The sequence below is a fragment of the Coenobita brevimanus genome, chromosome 17, assembly GCF_032717465.1.
Source record: "Coenobita brevimanus isolate Jiangsu-jjx chromosome 17, ASM3271746v2, whole genome shotgun sequence".
NCBI classification, from domain to species: Eukaryota; Metazoa; Arthropoda; class Malacostraca; order Decapoda; family Coenobitidae; genus Coenobita; species Coenobita brevimanus.
The window spans coordinates 11,807,138-11,834,637 of record NC_136970.1 but is presented as its reverse complement, the minus strand read 5'-3'; the positions used below and the strand labels follow the sequence as shown (position 1 = coordinate 11,834,637).

The 27,500-nt window shown below is 39.6% G+C and overlaps 1 pseudogene; it reads left to right on the top strand.

The window, feature by feature from the left end:
- The window catches only part of LOC145391116 (uncharacterized), a 70,425-nt pseudogene that overhangs the window by 6,885 nt on the left and 36,040 nt on the right, over positions 1-27,500 (top strand).

Here is a 27,500-nt window from a genome sequence, read left to right as displayed (position 1 = left end):
AGGAATGGGAAAATACTGAAGAACTCTCACCAGCATTCGCAGTAATATGGGCCACACTGTCATTCACACACTATTTAAGCCCCCGGAATCCTGGCTCCACTTTACAAACTAAACCATCTGTACCTATTTCATTTAAACCGCATTTTTATTGTTATTATTATTATTGTCATTATTATTATTTTTATTATTATTATTATTATTATTATTATTGTTATTATGCTTCGAATGAGAGTCAGACTCACGACCTTGAGATAATACTCATGAGCTACCAACCGCGCCACCGAGGATTAGTAGTGTGATAGGTAAGGATGGAAGTTTAGAGGGTGAAGTGCTTGAAAGGTAAAACAAGGAAGAAAGGTTGCTGGTTCCTTGAAAGCAGTGATAAGAAACAGGGAAGTGAGCGTGGAAGTGAAAAAATTACTGCGTAACAGTATTGTGATATCAGCTCTAACGTGTGGAAGTGACGCTTGGACCTTGCTGGAGAGACACAATTCAAGAGTGAGAGCAGTGGAAATGAGTTATTTGAAAGGAGCATTTGGAGTCACATGGAGAGACAAACTGACAAATGAGGAAGTGAAGGGGCGTTATGGTGTAGATGTGGATGCGATAGGAAGCGTTAGGAGAAACACACTGAGGTGGTCTGACCATGTGGAGAGGATGAAGAGTGAGAGACTGACGAGGAGAGTGTATGTGAGTGAGGTGGAGGGGGGAGAGGGAGGGGGAGGCCAAGGATAAGATGGAGGGATGGAGTGGAGAGGTCTATGAGAGAGGGGTGTGTGAGCCGGTGCATCATTAAATCGTGAGGACAGTGAAAACCTGAGGACGAGGACACCAGGCACACCCCAAAAATTCTCTTCTCGGCTAATTTTCACCATTCATAAGTGTATTCATCGCCATAAAACCTACATCATCGTCTTTGTCGATGTTTTTTCCAGCTGATAAGCATGAAAAAAAGGGGAGAAAATCAAATACTAGCACCTTAAGGTGAATTCCCAACGTCACAGCTCGAAAGTTTTCTCGGACACCCTATAATGTTAGGACATATATCGATAGAGAATTTTATCAGCTTTCTAATGAGACCAATCTCATTGTTGTATGACGAGGAGTTGCAGAGAAAATAAGAAAAAAGCAAGAGACATATTCTCTATTTGAAAAAGTTTTCGTTACGGTGTACCTCCTAACTTTATCCTCTGTAAAAAACATCGACAAAGACGATGATGTAGGTTTTATGGCGATGAATACACTTATGAATGGTGAAAATTAGCCGAGAAGAGAATTTTTGGGGTGTGCCTGGTGCCCTCGTCCTCAGGTTTTCACAGTCCTCACCATTTAATGATACACTGGGAGCAGGACAGTGAAATGGCGGAGGACAGGGCGTCATGGAGGCGATTTGTTTGTGTCCACTCATTACGGGATTAAGGCGTCTGGCAATAGATAGATAGGTAGATTATTATTATAATTATTATTATTATTATTATTATAATTATTATTATTATTATTATTATTATTATTATTATTACTGTTATTAGTATTTATTTTTTAGGCATGCAAATACTAAAGCCACCAAAAAAGAAAAAAAAAAAACTCAAACTTCCCATAATGTTCTATAATTCTGAAAACGAAATTATAATTATCTGAAAGGGAATATTAACCCCTTCACCACGATGAGCTCTTGTGTTGTGGGTGGTTTATTCTTTTATTTTATTTTTTTTATTATAGCCAAGCATAGTCAGACTGGAGGATGGCTGTGAGTATAATGCTTTTATGCTAACTTGGCCTAAAACTGCTATTTCTCCATCTAGAATGCTGAGCTGCAATAAGGAATTAGCAGAATATGGTGCTAGTCATGAAGAAGTCATGTAAGGAATGTAAAACTGTAATATTATCTTCTGCCCCTGAGCTATGTGAAATAAGATGCAAAATGACGAAAATCTTGGTCAAGTTAAGGTAAAAAAAAAAGGTATAGTAGCCAAGGAGACTCAATCCTGCCCCCAATCTGTAGGGTAATTTCACGCTACCACAGTTAAGTGGTAGCGTGTGGAGTAGACTGTAGCACCAGTTGAACAGGGCAGTACTCCCGAGGTTGATGGCAAGCTGGTGATAGGGAGAGCTGGATCTCCCATTTCACCAGCCCTCAGGACTTGATCCTGACCATCTCCCTTTGCTGAACATTTTCAGTGCATTCATTTACACAGAGAGTAGGCCAGCATGCTCTCATAATACCTCTACCTTCAACTGTCTACACCACACTACATGAGCATAACATATCACACCTTCTATTCATGTCTTTAGTAATGGCCATTGCAATCCTACTATCAAATGAGGTGGTACCTCAGATTGCCACCACCGGCAGGGTAGGGCTGGCGGCACAGGGTCCTCCCGGTTGCCATCAAGCAACTGTACCGGCAGCGACTGTTGCTATTTCCGGGAATGCTCGTCAGCAAAGAGGTGACAGTGTGGCCTTATTCTTTTCCAACATCTGCGGCCTTACCACAAATTTAAACTCAGTTAATTTTTTCCTTCAGTCCATATCCCCTTTGGGCCTTTTCCTCACAGAACCACAAATCTCACCCTCTACCGATATATCTCCATTTTGTTTTCCCGGTTACCATCTCCTTACAAACTCCCGTAACAAGGGCAGCACCTGTTGTTATATCAAATCCCAATATGCAGTTGACACTATTTTAAACTTCACTTCATGCAGTTTTGATTACTCATTATATAAATTAAATTGTCAAAACATTACCAAATATATTTGTGTAGTTTATCGTTCCCCCAATGCTTCTTCGGAACCCAGTGTATTTGACTCCATATCCACTCAGTTGAGTAACACTGACCTTGCCCTTGGCACTGAAACTACCAATTTGGGTGATTTTAACATACACAGTGTTGAATGCTTATTGCATTCTGCCCGGACTGACGACGCTTGTCTAGAGTGTGAGCTGTTTGCGGAATCATTTAATCGCACCCAGTTTGTAAAGCAACCAACCAGAATACCTGATAATCCTGACCATAATGCCCATCTCTTGGATTTATTCTTGACAAATAATCCAGATCAGTACAGGATAGAGGTACTGTCACCACTTGGATCCTCTGACCACAATCTCATCAAAACCTCATTAGTTAACCCTCCCACACCTCCCTGTTCTGAACCTGTCAGGGTGACCCGATGGCACTTTGACAGGGCTGACTGGGATGGATTTAGAAATTATCTTGCTGATGTTCCATGGCAATCTTTCTTCTCTAGTGATCCCAATTCTACCCAGTCCCACATTTGTGACTTAATACTAGCTGGTATGGATTTATTCATACCAAGTCAACAGTTCACTAAAAGATCGAACTCTCCAAAATGGTTTAATGGCAATTGTGCTAGAGCAACAGCCCAAAAGTCATTAGCATATAACTCTTACTTAAAATCAAAAACATCTGAATCACTCTCCAAATTTAAAATTGCTAGAAATTATGCAAAAGCTGTATTAAATCTATCTAAATCAAACTTTCTTCAAAAGCAAGCATCAAAATTACTTAAAAACCCTAATGACAATAGAATATTCTAGTCAACTCTTAATTCTTTCAATAATAACCATAACAAGTCATCTTCCATTCCCCCACTAAAATCTTCAGATGGCAACATTACAAATGACCCACATGGGAAAGCAGATATCTCTGCCGGTACCTTTGCCAGAAACTCTACCATAGACGATACCAGCCAGAATGTCCCAGTACTGGAACTTGATTCTCCCGAAATTGCCTCACTTAAAATACCGACAAGATACGTAAAATCCATCCTTGACAATTTACCTACCAACAAAGCTCCAAACCCAGATGGAATTCTGCCAATTGTTTTGAAAAAGTGTTCCCCTGAACTTGCCTCTGTCCTAGCTAAATTATTCAGACTATGCATACGTACTTCTTTATTCTCAAATTCATGGAAAAAAGCCAATATCCACCCAGTTCCGAAGAAAGGAAGTTCGTCTGACGCCTCCAATTATAGACCAATAGCTGTCATTTCTTCTCTTGGTAAGGTATTTGAAACTTCAATTAATAAGCATATTGTTAAACATCTTGAATCCAACAAATTAATTAGTGATAGACAATACGGTTTTCGAAAAGAAAGATCCACGATTGACATACTCAATCTCTTAACTCATACCATCCATCAATCACTTGATCTTTTTGGAGAAACTCATGCAGTAGCTCTTGATATCTCTAAAGCTTTCGACAGAGTATGGCACCGTTCCCTGCTGTCCAAACTCCCTTGCTATGGACTAACGTCTTTTGTTCCTTTGATTTCTTCATATCTTAGTGACAGGAAAATAAGAGTAAAAGTAGATGATGTATATTCCAATTTCCACTCAATTAACGCCGGCGTGCCACAGAGATCAGTTCTGGCGCCAACCCTATTTCTGGTTTATATTAACGATCTCTTATCTGTCACCCACAATCCCATTCACTCATATGCAGATGACTCAACACTACATAGTTCATTCACACTCAGACATCCATTTACAAAGTCTAATATCTTTACCTTTCAAGTCAGTACAGCCATCTCCATAAATCAAGATCAATCTACAATCAGTGAATGGGGACAAAACAACCTTGTCTCTTTTAATGCTAGTAAAACTAAATATATACAGTTTACTAATAGACAGATATTGCCAGATTCGTACATTACCTTCAGTGCTGCCAATATTCCCATCTCCAAAAGTATTGAAATTCTTGATGTCTCACTTAACAGTGCCCTCAGCTGGACCTCTCAAGTCAGATCACTTGCTAAAACCACCTGAAAGAAACTTGGATTATTGTACAGAGTCCGTAACTTCTTCGCCGATGAGCAGTTAGCTATAATTTATAAGAGTCATGTGCGCTCTCAGCTTGAATATTGCTCACCCTTGTGGAATGGTTGTGGAGAGGTTGCATTAAGACAACTAGACAAAATTCAGAATAAAGCTGTTAGAATCATTAACAACCCTGCCATTACATATAAACTACCTCCCCTGCAAGTAAGAAGGAATGTTGCCTCCCTTGCATTATTTTATAGATATTTTTTTGGCAAATGCTCAGACAAAGTTGCGTCCATGGTGCCACCTCTCCATGCCTTCCCTCGTGCTACACGGGCATCTGGTAGCGCTCATGACTGGAATGTCACTCAGCCATATTGCAGAACTTCTGCCTATCAGAATTCTTTCATTCCCCGAACTGCATCTCTCTGGAACTCGCTTCCCCAGAGTTGTTTTCCTCCAAATTTCAACCCACAACTGTTCAAGTCTAACTGTTACAGATATTTTATGAACAGAGGACACCAGTAATCTGGTGTATGGATTTTTTTTTTTTTTACTCATTTGTTTTTCCTTCCTCCGTTCTGTTATTTATTAAAAAAAAAAAAAGTATTCAAGCTGTGAGAGTTCCCCAGTTCTCTCAGATGAAAACAAATCGAATCTAGTGTATTCCAGCTGCCACCAGACGACTCTATTCGCTCCGCGAAAAAAAACTTAGGGAAGGTTTAACAAAAAGTCTACCGAGCCCTTCCACTTCCACAAGCCTCTCTTGAATTATCGTAAATTTGGCAGGGGAACAAATATAAAAATGTTAAAAATAAACTAAACAAATAAGATAAATAAATAAATAAAGGCGTATTGGACCTGAATGAGTTAAAATAATAATATCTTCAACATAGGGAATACCTGTCGTGTTCAAGGGGTTCAGGAGAGCTATATTCCACATATTCATCCAGAAAACTCTTGTAAAATGAACAAATTTATATGCAAAGAAAAACAACATAGTAACCATCATCATCATAATGTCTTTAAACCTGTGGTCTTAAAATATTTGGCCATCGTCGCCTCTGCAAAATGTCGGAAGGCACAGACAGTATAAAACACAACCTGAGAGAGAGAGAGAGAGAGAGAGAGAGAGAGAGTTAATATTTTCAAATCTGTGCCATAATTAAAATGTTTGGGCAACGTGACTTTTGCCTCAGACTTACATTTTGGTCAACGAAAACAGTAAAAAAAGTAACTCCTACATTCCTCTCTCTAAAAGTCAATAGCATTGCATTTTCTTCTTCTTTTTAGCGGGATGAATTATGTCGGTCACAAAACTTTTATTTTTGTGCATATATATTGAAACATTTGCGAAATTTCTGCAGGACGCAAGGTTTTATTTCGAAACTTTGTGTCTACATTTGGCGGACATTTGACGTTACTGCCTTGCCAGAGTTCGGGGAAATATTTAATTATTTCCTGAGCCACGAAGGTTTTTCATATATTTTATTTAGTTTTCAGACCCAAATCGTTTTAACAGAAAATACAATAAACGGATAAATTGTGTTTCAAAATAAAGGATCATTATCAGACCCATCCACAATTATTTGTAAGGTATATACATTTTTTTTACATTAATTTTGACAAACAGTCAATGAAGAGAGATATACCAGTGTAGAGTTAAGGTTTTGCACCCTGTAAAAAGGGTGACACATTACCTCACTTTCTGTATTGCATATATGTAAACAAACATGCCTACATTTTCTCCACACACGCACATCTATCCATCAATCTATCTATCTATCTATCTCTATCTCTATCTATCTATCTATCTGTCTATCTATCAATCAATCAATCTATCTATCTAAGTGTATCTATCTATCTATCTATAATCTATCTATCTATCTATTTATATTATATCTAGCTATCTGTCTATATATATATATATATATATATATATATATATATATATATATATATATATATATACACACACACACAGTACATATAACTCAGGTACACCTGCAAAACACTGACTTTTCCATGTCAACTCTGTCCTTCACATTACTACTCATTCACTGTCCGTTCACTAACACTTACTGACTCTGATTGCTGCTGCCAGTGTTTTTTTTTTTTATATATATATAAATAACAGACCGGAGGAAGGAAAAACAAATGGGTAAAAAAAAAAATTATCCATACACCAGATTACTGGTGTCCTCTGTTCATAAAATATCTGTAACAGTTAGACTTGAACAGTTGTGGGTTGAAATTTGGACGAAAACAACTCTGGGGAAGCGAGTTCCAGAGAGATGCAGTTCGGGGAATAAAAGAATTCTGATAGATAGAAGTTCTGCAGTATGGTTGAGTGACATTCCAGTCATGAGTGCTACCAGATGCCCGTGTAGCACGAGGGAAGGCATGGAGAGGTGGCACCATGGACGCAACTTTGTCTGAGCATTTGCCAAAAAAATATCTATAAAATAATGCAAGGGAGGCAACATTCCTTCTTACTTGCAGGGGAGGTAGTTTATATGTAATGGCAGGGTTGTTAATGATTCTAACAGCTTTATTCTGAATTTTGTCTAGTTGTCTTAATGCAACCTCTCCACAACCATTCCACAAGGGTGAGCAATATTCTAACTGAGAGCGCACATGACTCTTATAAATTATAGCTAACTGCTCATCGGCGAAGAAGTTAAGGACTCTGTACAATAATCCAAGTTTCTTTCAGGTGGTTTTAGCAAGTGATCTGACATGAGAGGTCCAGTTGAGGGCACTGTTACGTGAGACACCAAGAATTTCAAAACTTTTGGAGATGGGAATATTAGTAGCACTGAAGGTAATGTACGAATCTGGCAATATCTGTCTTTTAGTAAACTGTATATATTTAGTTTTACTAGCATTAAAAGAGACAAGGTTGTTTTGTCCCCATTCACTGATTGTAGATAAATCTTGATTTATGGAGATGGCTGTACTGAGTTGAGATGTAGAGATATTAGACTTTGTAAATGGATGTCTGAGTGTGAATGAACTATGTAGTGTTAAGTCATTTGCATATGAGTGAATGGGATTGTGAGTGACAGATAAGAGATCATTAATATGAACCAGAAACAGGGTTGGCGCCAGAACTGATCCCTGCGGCACACCCCTGAGGGTAGGGGGGTTTTCAAGACTACTCCCCCAGTAACCCTGCTTGTCGTAAAAGGTAACTAAAAGGGTTGGCGGAGGGTTAGTGCCCCTCCCCAGAAAACAAATAACTAAAAAAACAAACAAGAACCCTCGGACAAGAACTGACCAAACGATGACGACCCAGGACCGGACAAAGGACTTGGTAATGAGTACATGGAATGTAAGAGGAGCGAATGATGAGGTGAAAGAGAGAGAGAGATTGTCCAGGTGCTTGAGGGTGTGAAAGTGGATGTATGTGGAATAACTGAAACAAAATGCAGAGGAGAAAGTGTGAGAGAATGGGAGTATGGATGGGGTATATGTGCAGGAGTAGGTGAGAATGAGAGGGCAAAGGAAGGAGTATGTATAGTTGTGAGTAAAAGGTGGAAGAGAAGCATAAGACAGTATGGATCAGTTGGGTCAAGGATTGTGTGGGTAAAATTGAAAGTTGGAATACAAATGTGGGCGATTGTGTGTGTGTGTGCACCAACGCAAGATCGTGCTAGAAGAGTGAGAGAAGAGTTCTGGACAAATGTGGAAGCGTGCATGGAAAAGTTTGGAAGGAATGAGAGAGTGTTTTTGATTGGTGATATGAATGGTAAAGTTGGGAATGTGAAGGTGGATGGAATAGTTGGTGAGTGGGGTGTGCCTGCTGAGATAGATGAGAATGGGAGTGCGTTAGTGGACATTTGTGCTGGGAGGGGGTTGGTGATAGCCAATACCCTCTTCAGGCATAAAATGATCCACAGATACACATGGCGAGTGATGAGAAGGGTGGGTGGAGAACTGAATGAAAGGAAGGCAATGATTGATTATGTGTGTGTGGATGAAAGGATGTGAAGATGTGTAAAGGATGCAAGAGTGTATAGAGGTTGGGGGAGTGGACTTTCTGACCACTGCTTGGTGGTGGCCAGAATTAGAATGCAAGTAAGATGGAGGAATAGAAGAAGGGAAAGACGAGAGGAAGGAGTAGTTGCAAGGAGAGTGGAAAGGTTACAAGAGGATGAGAAAAAGGCAGAGTATAAGAGAGAAGTGGAGGAACGATTGGGCAAATATGAATTGGAGCAGATGGGAGACGTGGAAGGTGTGTGTAAGATATTTACAGAAGAAATATGTGCAGAATGTGATGTGGTGTGTGGAAGGAAGAGAAGACGGAGGGGGGTGCAAGGAACAGCGTGGTGGACTGAAGAGGTGAAACAGGCTGTGGCACAAAAGAAGAAAGCATACAATGAATGGATGAGAAATAGGGGCGTGGAAGAAGTTGAGAGGCGGAAGAGAGAGTTATATGTAGAAAGAAAGAGAGAGGTGAAAAGATTAGTAAGAGAGAGTAAGAAGAGAGTGGATGAGGAATTTGGAAGGAATTTGAGTGTAAAGTGGAGGGACTGTAAGAAAATGTTCTGGAGAGAAGTGAAAAGAGTAAGACAGGGTAGAAGTGAAGTTAGCAGGGGAGTGAAAGATAAAAATGGTAGATTACTAGTGGAGAAGGGAGAAAAAGTGAACAGATGGAGAGAACACTTTAAGGAATTGTTGAACGTAGAGGATGGAAGTAATGCGAGTATAAGTGGCTGGGGAATGGCTGGGAGAAGGAGGGAGGTGAGAAGACGGGAAGAAATCAGTAGGATAGAAGTTGTGGAAGCAATGAAGAAAGTTAAATCGGGGAAAGCCCCAGGAATTGATGGAGTGTGTGGTGAAATGCTGAAGCATGGGGGAGAGATAGTAGTAGAATGGATGTGGAAGATGTGGAGATTGGCCTGGGAGGAAGGTAGAGTCCCGGAGGATTGGAAGTCAGGTATAATTATTCCCTTGTACAAAGGAAAAGGGGAAAAAGAAGTGTGTGGTAATCATAGGGGCATTTGTCTTCTTAGTATAATAGGAAAAGTGTATGGTAGGATACTTATAGACAGAGTTAGAGAAAGAACAGAGAAATTAGTTGGAGAAGAACAGGGAGGCTTTAGGAAGGGAAGAGGTTGTGTAGATCAGATATTCTTTCTTAGATCTTTAGTGGAAAAGTTTCTAGAGAAGGGAAAGAAGTTGTATGCGGCTTTCATGGATTTGGAGAAAGCATATGACAGGGTGGACAGACAAGGATTGTGGAAAGTGTTAAGAATATATGGAGTAGATGGGAAGTTGTTGAATGCTGTGAAGAGTATGTACGATGGTGCGAAGGCTGCAGTGCGTGTGGATGGTGAACTAAGTGAATTTTTCTCTTTGAAAGTTGGTTTGAAACAGGGATGTGTCATGTCTCCATGGTTGTTCAATCTGTACATGGATGAGGTAATAAAAGAGGTACAAGGTAGGGTAGTGGATGTGGAGTGGCCCTGGTGAGAGAGGATAGTGTTTGGAAACTCACTGTACTGTTGTTTGCAGATGATACTGTGTTGTTGAGTGAAGACGAAGGGGAGCTGCAAGGCTTGGTGGATGAGTTTGAGAGAGTGTGTAAGAAACGGAATCTAAAGGTGAATGTAGGGAAGAGTAAAATGATGATCTTTGAGAGAGGTGAAGTTAGTGAATGTACAGCGAGGTTGGATGGTGAGGAATTGGAAAATGTGAGTACGTTTAAGTACTTGGGTAGTGTGATGAGTAAGGATGGAGGTTTGGAGGGTGAAGTGCTTGAAAGGGTACAGCAGGGAAGAAAGGTTGCTTGTTCTTTGAAAGCAGTGATAAGAAACAGGGAAGTGAGCATGGAAGTGAAAAAGTTACTACATGACAGTATTGTGATACCAACTCTAACGTGCGGAAGTGAAGCTTGGACATTGTTGGAAGAACACAAGTCAAGAGTGAGAGCAGTGGAAATGAGTTATTTAAGAGGAGCCTGTGGAGTCATGTGGAGATAGAGGCTGACGAATGAGGAGATAAAGGAGCGTTGTGGTGTGGATGTGGATGTGATAGGAAGCGTTATGAGGAACACACTGAGGTGGTTTGGCCATGTGGAGAGGATGGAGGGTGAAAGACTGACGAAGAGAGTGTATGTGAGTGAGGTGGAGGGGGGAAGAGGGAGGGGGAGACCGAGGATGAGATGGAGGGATGGGGTGGAGAGGTATATGAGAGACGGGTGTGTGAGTTGGGAGCAGGGCAGTGAAATGGCGGGAGACAGGGCGACTTGGAGGCGATTTGTTTGTGGCCACCCCAAACGGGATTGAGGCGTCTGGCAATAGATGGATAGACAGAGATAGACTTTTACTCTTATTTTCCTGTCATTAAGATAAGAAGAAATTAAAGGAACAAAAGACGTTAGTCCATGGCAAGGGAGTCTGGACAGCAGGGAACGGTGCCATACCCTGTCGAAAGCTTTAGAGATATCGAGAGCTACTGCATGAGTTTCTCCAAAAAGATCAATTGATTGATGGATGGTATGAGTTAAGAGATTGAGTATGTCAATCGTGGATCTTTCTTTTCGAAAACCGTATTGTCTATCACTAATTAAGTTGTTGGATTCAAGATGTTTAACAATATACTTATTAATTAAAGTTTCAAATACCTTACCGAGAGAAGATGTGACAGCTATTGGTCTGTAATTGGAGGGGTCAGACGAACTTCCTTTCTACGGAACTGGGTGGATATTGGCTTCTTTCCATGAATTTGGGAATAAAGAAGTACGTATGCATAGTCTGAATAATTTAGCTAGGACAGAGGCAAGTTCAGGGGAACACTTTTTCAAAACAATTGGCAGAATTCCATCTGGGGTTGGAGCTTTGTTGGTAGGTAAATTGTCTAGGATGGATTTTACGTATCTTGTCTGTATTTTAAGTGGGGCAATTTCGGGAGAGTCAAGGTCCAGTACTGAGACATTCTGGCTGGTATCATCTATGGTAGAGTTTCTGGCAAAGGTACTAGCAAAGATATCCGCTTTCCCATGTGGGTCATTTGTAATATTGCCGTCTGAAGATTTTAGTGGGGGAATGGAAGATGACTTGTTAAAGTTATTATTGAAAGAATTAAGAGTTGACCAGAATATTCTATTGTCATTAGGGTTGTTAAGTAGTTTTGATGCTTGCTTTTGAAGAAAGTTTGATTTAGATAGATTTAATACAGCTTTTGCATGATTTCTAGCAATTTTAAACTGGGAGAGTGATTCAGATGTTTTTCATTTTAAGTAAGAGTTATATGCTAATGACTTTTGGGCTGTTGCTCTGGCACAATTGCCATCAAACCATTTTGGAGAGTTTGATCTTTTAGTGAATTGTTGACTTGGTATGAATAAATCCATACCAGCTAGTATTAAGTCGCAAATGTGGGAGTGGGTAGAATTGGGATCACTAGAGAAGAAAGACTGCCATAGAATGTCAGCAAGATAATTTCTAAATCCATCCCAGTCAGCCCTGTCAAAGTGCCATCGGGTCACCCTGACAGGATCAGAATGGGGAGGTGTGGGAGGGTTAACTAATGAGGCTTTGATGAGATTGTGGTCAGAGGATCCAAGTGGTGATAGTACCTCTATCCTGTATTGATCTGGATTATTTGTCAAGAATAAATCCAAGAGATGGGCATTATAGTCAGGATTATCAGGTATTCTGGTTGGTGTGTTATAATGATCTAGCTTCTGGCTTGAATGTGCTGTCTAGCACTAACAGCTTCCTGTTGCAAAAGTATAGAGTAAGGAAGCGAATGCTGAGAAGACTGTTTTATGTGTACAGATCAGAGAATTTAAATCATCATTACATGATGGCACCGGGTAAACGTGATTCCCCCTTACCTCTCTCCTAATGAAGTTAGTAAGAGACAAATCAACTAGACTCCCAGACTATAGGACGAACCTCTTCTGATAAAGTGGCCTGTCGTTGTTCGAGCTGTTTTGTAAACTGAAGTCCTTATTGTGTGTCTATCGTCCTACAAGTCCAACTACAATAACTTGGCAGAGACCCATCCTACAGGGTGCAGAGCAGGAGTACTGTTTTGTTCTGCCAGAGAGCTATGTGAAACAGGTTGCAAAAAGGACGAAATTCTAGGCCAAGTTCAGGTAAAAGTATAGTCAATTCAACCCTTCAATTTCATAACAACTAGCCATCATTTATGCTGAGAGGGATTAAGGATAATGGCGCTCAGGTAAACAAGTCACACTTTCCACATACGTTTCAAATATTTTCTGCTTTTGAGTTATCGTCGTGCGGAATAAACAACTTACAAAAGCCTATGAACTACAGTTACATGTTTATCACTTAAGCCACATAAAAAAATTACTTGTTTAGCGTCCCCGCCCGACCTTGAAAATGACCCCGACCCTCATTTTCTTAATTAAAAAAAAAAATACTTAAAAATATGGCAGTATGTTTTCAAACAAAGGATTCAACAAGATGTTCATGTTTTCGTCTCTTCTTAGCTTCATACACGGTTTGTATGGCCTTTTATACATCCCTACCATACCATACGGCTATGAACGTACACCATCGATATCTTTCGCATATCTCGGTATACTAAATATATATATATATATATATATATATATATATATATATATATATATATATATATATATATATATATATATACCCGACCGACCGTGAAAAAATTAAGTGGCCAGACGCTAAAGATGTATATATATATATATATATATATATATATATATATATATATATATATATATATATATATATATATATATATATATATATATATATATATATTTCTGTGGCCTTATTCTTGCAGCCATCAGCTCAGGGGAGGCTTTTGAGGGGAAGTGCAAGGATGTGCGGTGAAGGGAAGAAGGATATGAAGGGAAAGGAAGCAAAGTAAAAGGATAGAAAGTAAACGGAAGTGAAATGGATGGGAGTGAAAATGAAACAATGTACGAGTAAAGTAAGTCAAAAGATGTGAAGTGAAGGGAATGAGGCGAACTGAAAGTGAAATGAAGTGAAGACATTTGGAAAGTTGAAAAGTGAAATAAGGAGAGAGAGAGAGAGAGAGAGAGAGAGAGAGAGAGAGAGAGAGAGAGAGAGAGAGAGAGAGAGAGAGAGAGAAGTCGCCCCCTAAACTTTTCACTCCATCCACTCTATTCATAGCCTACATGCCAAAGCGCGAGCACACACACACACACACACACACACACACTTTTATATTTCAACTCCCATTCAGTATTTGGTATAATCCGCTTGGTCGGTCTGTTTGTCTGTCTGTCTGTTACAATAGTGCACCACACACCGCACCATCAGTGTTCCTTTTAGCGTACTTTGGTAGGACGTAGCAAGGATTATAGATTCTCTTTTGTTCTTGGGCTGCGATACCATGTCATCCACTCACTCGATGTAATCTAAATAATAAAGTCAAGCTTTGTATATGTCTATTTGTCTGTGCCTTTTTTTTTTTTTTTTTTTTTTTCATGAGAGCTTTAATAGATATTGGCCTGATTCTAGCACTAGGCTGGGTTAGTCCAGGGAATGTCAGAAGAAAAATGGCGATCGCCTGCGACGAGACGGCTCGAAATTGTCGGAAATCGCGACAAGCGAAAATATTTGTAAGTGTTTGTTCTTTTCTTTCACGAGACGGTAATAAATATCGACCTAATTCATTTTGCATTAGGTCGGGGCAAGCCTAGAAAATACCAAGCAAAAGTTTCGACGATCACACGCGACGGGACGGTGCGAAACTGTTGGAAATTGCGACACGAGAAAATATACGAAAATATTTCTCTTTTCAACTTTTTGGTCAGAATTGGTCATTTTTGGCTCAATAATGGTATGGAAACAAAGATAACGGTATCTGCAAACATTTTTTGATGGAAAGGCTATTAGTTACTCCTGCAAATTTTTTCCAGGCAAACACTAGTGCAATTATTAAGCTGCAAGAGGCTGATGTGTTGTCCAGATCATGAGTTAATATCATTCAGATTCACAATTACTCACACTATATTATTATTTGTTTCCTGGTGGGTATAAAATGCCTGTGCTGCGTTTTATTAATTTGTTGGCTTGTCCGTCCGTGAAACTCATGCATACAAGTGCACTGACCCTAAACAATAGCTTTTTCAAGCTTGATAAAACGGGTCCAACTATATATATATATATATATATATATATATATATATATATATATATATATATATATATATATATATATATATATATATATATATATATATATATATATATATATATATATTAGCGATACTTTTGTGCTGTGGGAAGCGGAATCTAATGATGGCCAGCAAAACCAGAGTGATGATGTACATGATTTATTATTGGTGACGTTTCGGTTTTATAACACAAACCATCTTCAGACCTAAAACAGAAATAAAAACACACAAAAAATAGAAAATAAACTAAAATATAATTTTCTCATCTTCCCTGTTATGTTATTCTGTGGAAGATGAGAAAATTATATTTTAGTTTATTTTCTATTTTTTGTGTGTTTTTATTTCTGTTTTAGGTCTGAAGATGGTTTGTGTTATAAAACCGAAACGTCACCAATAATAAATCATTTTCATCATCACTCTGGTTTTGCTGGCCATCATTATATATATATATATATATATATATATATATATATATATATATATATATATATATATATATATATATATATATATATATATATATATATATATATATAAAGGTCAACTGATTTTGAGTGAAAAAGGATGAATGTGTGGTGGACTGGGTGTGTGGGATGAATGGAGAAATGAATAGACAATGAATGCTTGATAATAAATTGCACAAAAATGAAGTTGATTGGGGAGTGGAAAGAGGATGGGGGTTATTATAAGGAGAGAGAGAGAGAGAGAGAGAGAGAGAGAGAGAGAGAGAGAGAGAGAGGGAGGGAGTGTAAACCACTCGACACTCTCCGTTCATAAATGGGGAAAAAACAACTCTGTATTCTTTTAGTTTTCCTTTAATCTCTCGCCTACCTGTTTGTATAAGCCACTCTGTTTGTTTGCTTGTTTGTTTGTCCGCCCATGAAGAGGAACGAAAACCGTTCAGGGTAGTATTCCAACACTTTATTTATTTATTTATTTATTTTATTTTTTTCCGGTGGTAGGAATGCGTAGCGGGGAAATTGGTGTGCTAGAGTTTTTTTTTTTTTTTTCTGGTGGGAGGGGGAGAGAGACTAAGTAAGAGAGTGTTTGAGAGTGAGAAGGTTGGAAGATAGAAGAGTTAGATCAAAAAGGAAGATTATATGAGAGGGAGACACACACAGGAGTGTGTGTATGTGTGTGTGTGTGTAAATCATCATGATCATCATCATCATCATCAGCCGTTTGAGTATCCACTGCAGGACCGGCCTATCCCGACCGAAGTCGGAACGATACAGCCAATGTATCTCCACCAAGTGGCTTAGGCGTCTGGTAGAGATTGTATGTAGGGTGAGAAGTGCTTGTAAGTGTAATTGTAGTTTTGGAGTGGCTTTGGATGTGTGTGTAGTCTGTCAACCAAGTGTAATCGGCCCGCGCAAGCCGACTGGGTGCAAGCACACTTTTATAGTAAGCGACACTGGTTCAACCGCAGCATCCCTTGTGTCCGCCAATGCAATACGTGGCCGAGTGAACACTCCCAAAGTTTATTACCCTGGCGGGGCGCGAACCCTGGCTCACCCGCGTACGAAACGCATCCTCTACCACTAATATATATATATATATATATATATATATATATATATATATATATATATATATATATATATATATATATATATATAAAACTATCTATCTATCTGTCTATCTATCTATCTGTCTATCTATCTATCTATCTGTCTATCTATCTATCCATCTATCTATCTATATATAATAGAGAGAAAGAGAGGGGGGGGACTGGAGTGACTGATTACGTGTGTGTGTGTGTGTGTCTGTGTTTGTGTAGTTATTAGAAGTAGAAGACTAGGAAGACCAAACACAAGGCAATAAAGAATATTGTAAAGGAGGACGTGTCGAAAACAGATAGGGTGGAGAGAGGTTTCACACACACACACACACACACAATTTTTTATCTATATCAGCCTGTCTGTCTGTATATCTGTTTGTCTATATATCTATCTATCTTTCTATCTATCTCTCTATCTGTGTAGCTATATATATATAAATATATATATATATATATATATATATATATATATATATATATATATTGTTAAATAGACTATGATTTCATCATCCTTTGTGTAATTCTAACGTACAGTGTGCTGCCTGTTTGATCACGAGCGTGTTCTACCTCACTCCCCCCTTCTACCGTTATAGTAAAGTAAGTCGTTCTTTCTGTTGTTCAGAGCGGGATTGTCAACTCTTTGTCCCCATGGCTTTATTTGCGCGTCCTTCTTACAAGTTGTATCAAGCTCTGCTGGCCCCAAAATAATGAGCTCAGTCTCTGCATTATTGCCACTTAGAACTACTCCTCATTTTGTTCACATCTCTGTCCTCCCCTGTACAGTTATTATTGTGAGTGCTCAGGAAGTCTCCAACCATCTAGCAGCTGTGTAATTTGAGTATAACTGTTATTGCATTTTTCTTGTACTGTGTAGCGTAAGGTGTTAATTCTTAGGCCTAGTAAAGTTTTTGTAATTCATTTTGTCAGCCAGTATTAATAATATTTTGTATCTGTAATAATTTATCTTGCATTAACTGAGCATTACCCAGTGTATTTTCATTTTATCAGGGCTGACTTAGGTAAATTTACTCTTGCTAATTTCGTGTTAATAGAGGCTATTGCAGTTAACCATATTTAACCTGTCTTTTGCCATTACATTATCCTTAAGAGTCCTGAATGTTTTGTTGTTAGTTTGATTATTAAACTTTAACTTGTAATTTTACCTAACTCTTTGTTTTGAACCTGCAACTTTGCGGGACAGTTTTCTCTGTTCCGTAACATAAATTTGGCGACCTCTCATCAGGATATTATCATAAGGATATTGCTTGATATTTTGTGACTGTTACTTATTCATGATGTCTACTAATACTACACTTGATGAAGCCAAAGATTTTTTGTCAAATGTGCAAACAGTGCGTGATGTAGAAAACAGAACAAAGAATGAACTTAAGCTTGTTGCTCAACAATTGGGAATTGCTGTTCGCTCTCATCATTCTAAAGATCAAATTGTTGACATGATTAATGAAAGCTTGTTTAATGTAACTCCTCCAAATGAGCAAACGCAGATTGAATTAGCTAAGTTACAGCTAGCCCTGCAGGAGGCTCAGGCTAAGGAGGCGGAGTCTCGTGCTAAGGAGGCTGAATTTCAGGCCCGTTCTAAGGAGGCTGAGGCACAAGTTGAAATTGCTAGGATTCAGGCAGACCATGAGTATCGCATGAAACCAGGTGGAACTGGATCATCTAGCTCTGATGATTTTGATGTGGCTAAAAATGTTAAACTTGTCCCTCCTTTTAATGAATCTAATTTAACAAAGTATTTTCAGTTGTTTGAGAGGGTAGCTACAGGTTTTAATTGGCCCCAAAAGTATTGGCCAGTACTCCTTCAAACTGTTCTCACCGGTAAAGCTCAAGTAACTTATGCATCTTTGCCTCCGGATCAATCTGATAATTATGATGTAGTTAAGAGCTTGATTCTTAAGGCCTATGAGCTTGTTCCTGAAGCTTATAGAGTAAAATTTAGGACAACTTATAAGCAAGATAAGCAATCCCATGTTGAGTATGCAAAAATCAAAGAAGATCTGTTAGAGCAGTGGTTAAATTCTAAGAATGTGGATTCTGATTTTGACAAATTTAAGCAGATGATTTTGCTGGAGGACTTCAAAAGGTGTATCAATAAAGATGTAAGCCTATATCTTGATGAGAGAAGAATAGATAATTTGTCTGATGCTGCAGTTTTAGCTGATGAATATGTTCTCACTCACAAGAGATATTCTAGAGAAAAAGGGAAAGCTGAGAGTAAGTACGTTGCCTCTACTCAGAGTACAGGTAACAGGAAAGAGAATAAAGATGATGTTTCTCAGGAAGTAAATACCAGCTTCACCTCTAGATTTCAGAAAAGTAAATGTACTTCTTGTAGTAAGCTTGGTCATACTACGGAGAAATGTTTCAGGAGACAGCATGATGTGAACAAAAAGGAGTCTTTAAATATTCAGTCAATTGGTCTAGTGTCCACCCTAGAGAGTTCCCATAATTCTTTACCTGAGTTAACTGAACCTGCTTTGAGGGGTAACATAAATTCTCATGATGGAGCTCCTCTTTTGAGCAGTAACGTGGGTGACACTTTCAAGAGTTCATGTGCTAATTTCCTGTCTGATGGTTTTGTCAGTCCTCTGGACAGTAATGACAGGAAATCAGTTAAAATATATCGTGATACAGGTGCTTGCCAATCCCTTATGCTGACCAGTGTTCTAGGCTCTAATGTTAATTCCTCTGATGAAACTGTAATCTTACAAGGTGTAGGGAATAATTACTTCTCTGTCCCTCTGTGCAGAGTGAATTTAGAGTCTGGTTTTGTTAATGGTTCCGTTATGGTTGGGTTGGTTGAGACACTCCCAATGTCAGGTGTAACTTTCTTATTTGGAAATGATATTGGTGGAAGTCAAGTGTGTCCAGCTCCTCAGTTGTCTAGTGAGCCAGTGGCTGCGTCCCAGGATTGTGATATCCCTGATGTGTTCCCTGCATGTGCTGTCACTACGGCTAAGTCTAAAGTTACTGGTGATTTAGAGGATAATGATGATGATGATGTTATCCTAGCTGACACTTTTCTTGCTAATTTGGACCACTCACCAGATGAGGCAGTACCCCGTAGTGTTGATAATTTGTCTCGTCAAGAGTTGGTTGAGTTGCAGGTTGCTGACCCTGAGTTGAAAGGTCTAGCTAACTCTGCTTGCAGTGAGGAAGAGTCAGCTGGTGCTTCTACTTGTTATTATATAAAGTCAGGAGTACTTATGAGGAAGTGGAGACCCCAAACAGCATCAGCCGACTGTGAATGGGAGGTTGTACATCAAGTTGTCATCCCTCGTGTTTGTAGGCAGGATATCATTAGAGTGGCTCATGATTCCAGTTTGGCAGGACACCTTGGAGTGAGGAAGACTGTGGCACGCATTTTGAAACACTTCTACTGGCCAAGTATCTTCAGGGATGTTTCCTGGTATTGTAAGTCTTGTCACACCTGTCAAGTTGTGGGGAAGTGTAATCAGACCGAAAAGGTTGCACCTCTAGTTCCCATTCCTCCTTTTGAGGCGCCATTCACCCGTGTATTGGTGGATATTGTGGGCCCTCTTCCTAAGACTTCTTCAGGATTTTCTTATGTGATGACCCTGATTGATATGGCTACTCGTTATCCTGAAGCCATTCCACTTAGAAATATCTCAGCAAAGAACGTGGTTAAGGAAATGCTAGGGTTCTTCACAAAGTTTGGTCTGCCCAAGGATGTACAGTCAGACCGGGGAAGTAATTTCATGTCAAACGTTTTCAAGCAGTCTCTGAAAGAGTTGGGCATCACCCAGACCACGTCTTCAGCTTACCATCCCCAGACCCAAGGAGCGTTGGAGAGATATCATCAAACACTCAAATCAATGCTCAAGAAATACTGTTTGGAACATCAGAAAGACTGGGATAAAGGTCTTCCATTTGTTGTATTTGCCGCAAGAGAATCTCCAAATGAATCACTGGGCTTCTCACCTTTTGAACTACTGTTTGGCCATGAAGTAAGAGGACCCCTTATGCTACTCAAGGAATGCTGGCTGTCAGAGGAAGATGACGTCAACCTGCTGGAGTATGTGATGAAGTTCAAAGAACGGCTGTCCACTGCTTTACAGCTGGCGAGAGAGAATTTTGGAGCTGCTCAGGAGAAGATGAAGACTTGGTATGATAAGAAGTCCAGGTTACGCCACTTTCAGCCAGGAGATCAGGTTTTGATTCTGCTACCAGTTCATGGGCAACCTCTTCAAGTCAAGTTTAGTGGTCCTTATTTCGTGGAGAAGAAACTCAGTGATGTCAACTATGTCATCGCCACACCAGATCGTAGAAAGAACAAGCAACTATGTCACATCAACATGCTAAAGTTATATCACAGACGGGAAGAAAATAATCCAGTCTGCACTGTAGCTGTTCCACCCGAGTCTGCAAGTGAAGCTCTCCCATGCAGTATGAGCCTGAGTGATAGTTTGGGGAAGAATCCTGATATCATGAATGATCTCCAGACTAAGCTTTCTCATTTACCTCCCGAGGAAAGGCAGGAGTTTTCGGCATTACTGTAGGAGTACCCGCAAGTGTTCCGTGCTACTCCAGGAAGAACCACTGTGTTGATGCATGATGTCGATGTTGGAGACGCAAAGCCAACTAAACTGCCTCCTTACCGTGTGAACCCAGTGAAAGTTCCTCTCATCCAGAAGGAGCTTGGCTACCTGTTGGACCACAAGATGATTGAGCCCTGTCAGAGCGAGTGGAGTTCTCCTGTCACTCTAGTCTCTAAGCCAGGTGGGTCACAGCGGCTTTGCATCGACTACAGACGTGTTAATCAGATAACCAAAACAGACACTTACCCTCTCCCTCGTGTGGAAGATTGCATAGACAAGATCGGAAAGGCTAGGTACATAAGTAAGTTTGATTTGTTAAAGGGATACTGGCAAGTACCTATGACTGAACGTACTAGGGAGATCTCATGTTTTGTAACACTAGGAAAGACTTTTGCATGTTCCGTAATGCCATATGGTATGAAGAATGCACCAGTCACTTTTCAGAAGCTCATGAATGTTGTAACAGAGGGTTTGGCAGTGTGTCTTGTTTATAATGATGATGTATTAATCTTCAGTGACAACTGGAAAGATCACCTATGCCATGTCAGTAAATTTTTTGAGCGTTTGGTTCATGCTAATTTTGTAGCTAATTTATCAAAGTGTGAGTTTGGTCAAACTAAAGTTCAGTACCTTGGGTATGTAATTGGTGATGGACATGTTGCACCACCAGGAGCTAAGGTTCAGGTTATAAGTGATCTTCCCAGACCTAAAAGTAGGAAAGAGCTACAAAGATTTTTGGGAATGGTAGGTTATTACAGGAGATTTGTTCTTAACTTTTCAATTCTTGTATCACCACTTACAGACCTACTGAAAAAGGGAGTTAGATTTGTATGGACCGATAACTGAATCCTCTTTCAGCAAACTTAAAGCTATCCTATTAAGTCAGCCAGTGCTCGCTACTCCAAATTTTGCAAAGCCTTTTAAGATGGCTGTTGACGCAAGTGATACAGGAGCTGGGGCTGTTTTGCTGCAAGAGGATGATCAGGGTATTGAACACCCTGTATCTTATTACAGTAAGAAGTTCACTCCACCTCAGAAGAACTACTCAACTATTGAGAAAGAGCTTTTGGCCTTGATTTTGGGTTTACAGCATTTTTCATTTTATTTGTGTTCTGGTTTTGACCCCATAGTCATTTATACCGATCATAACCCACTGAAATTCCTTAGTAAGTTTAAAGAAAAAAATCAGAGATTGACAAGATGGAGTCTACTTCTTCAGGAGTATTCATTAGACATACAACATGTCAAGGGGAAAGAAAATGTTATTGCAGATTGCTTATCTAGACTTTAGACAGATTATTTTAGAGTAATAAGAAATTTCCTTTGTAAATTTATTTTTTCTTTGTTGGGAGGTGTTACATAGCCTATGATTTCATCATCCTTTGTGTAATTCTAACGTACAGTGTGCTGCCTGTTTGATCACGAGCGTGTTCTACCTCACTCCCCCCTTCTACCGTTATAGTAGAGTAAGTCGTTCTTTCTGTTGTTCAGAGCGGGATTGTCAACTCTTTGTCCCCATGGCTTTATTTGCGCGTCCTTCTTACAAGTTGTATCAAGCTCTGCCGGCCCCAAAATAATGAGCTCAGTCTCTGCATTATTGCCACTTAGATCTACTCCTCATTTTGTTCACATCTTTGTCCTCCCCTGTACAGTTATTATTGTGAGTGCTCAGGAAGTCTCCAACCATCTAGCAGCTGTGTAATTTGAGTATAACTGTTATTGCATTTTTTTCTTGTACTGTGTAGCATAAGGTGTTAATTCTTAGGCCTAGTAAAGTTTTTGTAATTCATTTTGTCAGCCAGTATTAATAATATTTTGTATCTGTAATAATTTATCTCGCATTAACTGAGCATTACCCAGTGTATTTTCATTTTATCAGGGCTGACTTAGGTAAATTTACTCTTGCTAATTTCGTGTTAATAGAGGCTATTGCAGTTAACCATATTTAACCTGTCTTTTGCCATTACATTACCCTTATGAGTCCTGAATGTTTTGTTGTTAGTTTGAGCATTAAACTTTAACTTGTAATTTTACCTAACTCTTTGTTTTGAACCTGGAACTTTGCGGGACAGTTTTCTCTGTTCCGTAACAATATATATATATATATATATATATATATATAATTATACAAAACACCGAAAAAAAACTCTTTACTTGCTGCTTTGACCACAAGGTTTCATTCTATTAGGCCACAGTATTATTGTTTTTACGGTTAGGTTATGTCTGTTATGTAGCTAGGATCAACAACCATGAGATACAATGATACTAAAATATGCATCTATATACTCTGCCTATGACTTCTTGAGTACCAACCACTGACTTGTTAACAGCTACAGTACACCTCCATTGTCAAAAAGAGCCACTTGGTACACAAACACAGAAATAAACAGAACAAAAACTGCGATATCCGGAGAAAAATCGAGGTAGTTCCAGTCTCTAAATAGATACCTTTAATTCGACGTTACTTGGCCTACTGTAGGTATTATGTGCATCCCTCTTGCCACTACGCCACCATAGCCCCATTCAGAACAAAACTCCCTGATGTGACTGACGAAGTGCCCAGGGCTGCACTGTTGGTGTGGAGATGGTGAATGTTCTACCCAAAAAAGTTCATTTCGGCTGGGGTAAATATCAAGGAGTAAGTTCGTTTATGCATACCCCTCACTCTTGGCTATGGGAGGCTTGGTACTATACCTGAGTTTTCAAACGACGCCAGGGTCAATCTTCTTATTTATTTATTTTTTTAATGGACTCCTCACCCCTCCTCTCTCTCTCTCTCTCTCTCTCTCTCTCTCTGGTTCCAGAAAGTCAGTAAGTAAAACATCAATATATCTTCACATCACTCACCCGGTCTTCCTTCTTTTCCTTCCAGCTGTTGGCATCTGTAGCAGCGAAGGCGCGGTAGCTGGCACCATAGAGCGCAAACTACCACCTTCAAGGCCTTCCAGCACCGCTCTCTCCCGGCAGGATCTGTACGAGACGGCCGAGGACCTGTGGGCGAAAGCACTTGCCCTCAACACACTGGCTCCGGAGTTCCAGTATCAGAATAACACGGAGGTGGCGGCGCAGGTTGGCGGAGAGGCGACCTTCAGCTGCTCTACCTATCACCTATCTGACGTAATGGTGAGAGGCGGTGAAACATGGATAGGTGATGTAATGATGAGAGAGAGAGAGAGAGAGAGAGAGAGAGAGAGAGAGAGAGAGAGAGAGAGAAGCACATAAGCCCCTGTGGAGTTGGTGGTGGTCACTTTCGCAACCTTTATCAAAATGGACGATGTTTGTTTTCACCGAGGGAGCGTGGGCTTACAAGATATTACTGAGGCTTTTATATTTGGCGGAGAAACCGTGATGCAGTGAGAGAGAGAGAGAGAGAGAGAGAGAGAGAGAGAGAGAGGAGGTGGGTTTGTGGTTTTACAAAACTTTAAAGGATATGGTGAAAGGACTTTAGAAAAAAATAAAGGAACAGGAAGGCACAGACATGTGAGAACCACTAACCACGAAAAACGAATAATGAAAATACACACACGTAATAAAAATCAATGTTGAGGACAAGAGTTATCTTTGGCAGGTAATACATTATATAGCAAAGAAATTTACCAAAAGTTTTGCTGCATATCAGGTATATAGTAATGGGAACATATTCGTACCAACATTGCTCAGACTGTGTTAAGTATTGTGTATACGGGTTATGATCCATTGTGACAAGTGGAAAGGTTGGGTGAGATACACACAGATTAGAGCTTGTATTCTTTATTTTTTATAATATTAGAATAAATATAGAATTCAAGCTCTAACCTACGTCTCTCTCTCTCTCTCTCACTCAGCCTTTATACGTGTTATGTTTTCAGGTAGCGTGGTTGAAGAGGGACAACGACCAGCTGCTGACGGTGGGGCAGCAGGTGTATGTGCCAGAGGAGAGGTTTTCAGTCGTGCACAGGGACCATGCAGATGTACGTCACATTTAATATACAGTAACAATACCCATATGTATATCTTTCATTCAGTCAGTCTATCAATCTTAATTACTGATTACACCCAACTTAAAGACTGGTTGGATTTCTTTCATATTCACCAAGGTACTTCATTATTCTTCTTCTTGTTTTTGTATCGCTACATCATTATCGAAAGTGGTAAATAAAGCTGGGATGATAACCAGGTTACCTTTACATGTGTTCGGTACATTATGGTTATAAGAAATATTTGGAGCTATTCTTTTTTCTTAATTACGCGAGACAGGTATGATAATTTTAAGTTAGTTTTGAGGACTACATTTTAAAATTCTATTTTCAGTTTATTTCTTTGTTTTTCTTCTTAGAGTTTGACGATCCATGTTCCAATATTTTCATGTTTTTTTTTTTTTTTTTGCATGTTCATATATTCAAAAACTTGTGCCACATTTTTTCGAGTTCTGCTTTTACTAATATCGATTCGGATGCATGATGTTTTTGCCTATGACACTTCAGACTGCTACTTCTTGTTTATTTTAGTTCATGTTTGGAACAGCTCTCTCTCTCTCTCTCTCTCTCTCTCTCTCTCAGCTATACGAAAGGTCTCCCCGAAGCTGAATAAGTCTAATGGCAGTCAAAATAAAAATCTTCTTTTTACTTGATCTGTTTTAACTGTACAGTTGAAAGGCATTACATAGACCCTTTATTCTAACAACCACCAGAGGATTTTATTCAGCCAAGGGAACTCTCCCCACCTCTGACCTCCAAAGGGTTAATGTACAGTATGGGACAAGATTTGGCCTAATATTTCACCTCTCCTGCTTGTGACTCTCCTCTGCTGGCTAATATTCCTAAACTGAGAGAATCACAGTATGTTTTTCTGTATATAAATGATTTTCACTGCATCAGGGAGGAAAGTGATGGACCTGCCCCAGTTGTGAAGCAGTCAGTGAAATAGTAAGCGACTGTGCGGTATATCTTATGACAGAGATCAGTTATTTTTAGGCTGGTACAAGGAAACCATGGAATGCTACTGGTTTGGCCATTATCACTCATGGCAATATATGCAGATGTATGTGAAAATGTGTGAATAACGAGATTAGTATTTGGTTATAACTCTCTCTCTCTCTCTCTCTCTCTTGCTCTCTGTCTATATTACTCTAATGTATTCTCTCCATTCTCTCCCTCTCTCTCTCTCTCTCTCTCTCTCTCTCTCTCTCTCTCTCTCTCTTGCTGTCTATTGTCTGTATTACTCTAATGCATTCTCCTCCATTCTCTCTCTCCATTCTCTCTCTCTCTCTCTCTCTCTCTCTCTCTCTGCAGGCGTGGAAGTGAAGGACGTGCAGGAGGTGGACGCAGGTCAATAAGAGGGTCAACTTACTACTAATCTGCTTGTATCATATTTCTTCACACTCACAGTCACGCGTAAGTACAGCAGTAAGTACAGCCGTAAGTAGATCCGATAGTACACGCATAAGTAGGTGTGTAACCAGATGTGTAAGTAAATGCGTAAGTAGATGCATCAGCAGTCTGGTTTGTGTAATTAGTATCATAATCCGTAAGTAGATGCGCCAGTAGATGCGTTAGTTGTCTGGCTTGTGCGTTATTGGGTATATTCGTGATCCGTAAGTATATGCGTCAGTAGATGCGTTAGTAGGCTGGTTTGTGTAATTAATACAGTATATTCGTGATCAGCACGTAGATGTGTCAGTAGATGCATTAGCAGTCTGGTTTTGCATTAGTATGTTCGTGAGTATATCCGTAAGTCGTAAGTAGATACGTCAGTAGACTGGTTTGTGCATTAGTATGCTCGTGAGTACATCTTTAAGTAGATTCAAAAGTGGATGTGTCAATAGAGTGGCATGTATATTCGTCAGTATATCTGTAAGTAAATCCTTAAGTAAATGTGTGAGTACATTCCATAAGTAGATATGTAAGTAGATTGGTAGTTCCATAAGTAGATCCATAAGTAAATGTGTAAACAGATTTGTAAGTAGGTAAGTAAGAAGACTGTCGTGTATAATGGTATGAATAGTGTTGAGTAATCTATAAGTAAATACATAAGCCTGTATTATTCGTAGGTGGAATAGTAGATCCGATAGTAAATAAGATTTGTAAGTAGATGCATGGCCGCCATGTAGTGGCTATACACGCAAGAGTTTCTCCGCCACCATTTAAGTCGGTCGCCATTTCATCTCGGCACCAAAGGGTAGGGAGGGAGTCCCTCCATAGCACACAGGCGAGAGTCAGAATGTCCTGTGCTTTTGCCAGGTGTACAAAGATGTCTTGGGGTTCCTATTTGTCTGTTTCCATCCATGCTGCCTGTAGCCAATTGCATCATCCACCCCTGCCAAGTCTCTTTCCAGGGATATTAGAAAAGGTGTTAGTGATAGTGCATATAAGGCATGCCTTGGATGCAACAGTGTCTAGTTTATCTAGTAGTGGAGAAGTTATCACGTTGAGAGCAAAGGC